Source organism: Arachis duranensis, chromosome 8 (assembly GCF_000817695.3).
Source record: "Arachis duranensis cultivar V14167 chromosome 8, aradu.V14167.gnm2.J7QH, whole genome shotgun sequence".
NCBI lineage: Eukaryota > Viridiplantae > Streptophyta > Magnoliopsida > Fabales > Fabaceae > Arachis > Arachis duranensis.
This window is the reverse complement of record NC_029779.3, coordinates 15279780-15282187: the sequence shown is the minus strand read 5'-3', so window position 1 is coordinate 15282187 and position 2408 is coordinate 15279780.

Sequence of the window (2408 nt, the reverse complement as noted above, 5' to 3'; positions counted from 1 at the left end):
ACCATCTGGTGGATTTGGAGAAGCAGGAATCAGGACTTATTTAGTATAGATGATTCATGGAGTGCTAGTAAAGTGGTGAGTTTGATTCGTAGTTCAGTAAGGGAGTTTCACACTATTTTTGCTATGCATCAATCTCTGTCTCCTCTTTCACTTTGTTTGCATTGGGTTCCACCTCCAGTTCATTCTGTTAAATTGAATTGTGATGCTAGTTGGTTTGCTCCTTCTGGCTATGCTGGTTTTGGTTGTATTATTCGCAATCCTGATGGATGTTGGTTGAAAGGTTGCACTGGAAAAGTCGAAGTGTGCAGTGTTCTTTTTGCTGAATTGTATGCAATTTGGAGAGGTTTACTTCTTGCTTGGGAGAGTGGATTTCGTGAGGTTATTTGTGAAACAGACTGTTTAGAAGCTCTTTTCTTGGTAAACCAAAGAATGCTTAGTAAGGATATTCCGGAATGGGATTTGGCAAAGCATATTCAGGAGGTTATGAATTGGAATTGGAGAGTCTCTATTCTTTTAATTCAGAGGACTGCAAATAGTGTTGCAGATTGTATGGCTAAAGCAGCTGCTTCTGTCGCGGACATTCACTCGAATTGGAGCCAACCATGGAGTGAGCTTCAACATCTAATAGATTTAGATATGACCCTAGCCAATTAATTTGGTTTTGTCTCTTTTTTCTTTCTTTTCTATTTAGTCACCAAAAAAAAGAACTATATAAAAATGTCTATTGATTCATTCATGAACCAATTTTTGATTTGGCTGATTTGTGTAAATATCTTCTCCTCTTGACTTATATAAGTGATTTGCCCTTTTTGTTTTCTATTCTTAAATATTCTTTGTGAAGTAAGAAGGGTTGCATTTCATATTAATAGACAAAATTTAATTTTTTTAGAGTAAAGGACAATTTCGTCCCTGACCTTTGTTACCGCGGACATTTTTGTCCCCGAGGATTAGGAAATACTTAAATGTCCCTGACCCCGTAAAAAAATAGACATTTTGACCCATCCGTTTGAGTGTCTCCGTTTAAGGTTGACGGAAAACGGTGACGTGGCCCCGTGGCGCTGACCTGGCCTTAACGGGCTGCCACGTCGGATGTGGTTTTAAAAAGAGGACAACGTAGTCCCCGGACTCAAAAACGCTGCCGTTTCTCAGTCATCCCCAACCTATGAAATCCTGGAGCCCTAATGCTTCGAATGCATTCTGAGGGTGATGTGGGAGAAGGAAGAAAGGGAGCAGTCCGACCATGGCATCCGAAGGTGTGTCCTCAAGCTCGAGAAGAGGCCCAGTTCCGACCGCCAAAGATGGAAATGAGTGCGTGTCACCAAAGTGCTTCTGTGGAGAAAACGCAATCTTGTTCATGTTGAGGACGACCAGAAATTCGAAGAGATTGTTTCTGGGATGTCCCTTTTATAAGGTATGCAACGAAAATCTGTGTAACTCCATTTATGGTAGGGTTTATCCTTAATTCCTGATTTTTTGAACTTTGAGGATTGATTTTGTGTAGGTTAGACAACCATGGTGCAAGTATTTTCTATGGCTAGACGAGCACATAGCTGGTCTTGGTGTTGGTGTTACAAGGTACCTGGGGCATGAGCAAATTTTGCATGGTGAAGAGCATCACTGGAACAAAGACATGGAAAAGAGGATAAGGTTGCTGGAGAAGAGGATAGAAGGGTTAGAGGTTAAGAAAAATCCAATTGGGTGGAGCATATGTGTGATGTTTGTATTGCTGATATTTGCATTATTTAGTTATAAGAAATGATGTAAGACCGGCCAAATGGTGAAAATGAAATGTATTAATCATTTGTGTATCTGACATATGTTTGGGTCATTTTTGTGATTATGTATGTATGAAAAGAAAGTTGGGAAAGTAGCAGGAAATCAAACTTTCAACCATTAACATGTACATAAAGTTGGCAAAGTTACAAGAGATCAAACTTTCAACCATTAACATCAAAATAAAAGGAAAGTAGTATGTCTTTCTACCATTAACATCTTGTTACTTCACAAGTATTGTTTGAACCAAAATAAAGACCCAAACCAAAAAAAGGAAACAGTATCTAGAATTTCTGGTTATCATTTACATTGGGTCATAGCTAAACCAAAAAAAAAAGCATAATATCGTCAGCCGTCAGTCATGTTGATTCCTTAGAAATTTGTTCAGTTGGTGTTATTGTTTTGGGGGTCTTCCTGAGCTGGTGCTACTTGCGGTGTGCTAGATTGTCCTTGAGTCAGTGGTGCCGATGGCCTGAAGATCTTCTGCTTTGGTCTGAATTTTGAAGGTTTAGGGCGAGAAGTGTTGTTAACCATCGATGGAACCTTGCCTGAAACTTTACTTGGAGGGGTTGTTGTTGGGGCGGGTGGCCTGAATGGAGTGACTGTTGCTCCCGGAGTTGGTATCACAAGTGTGG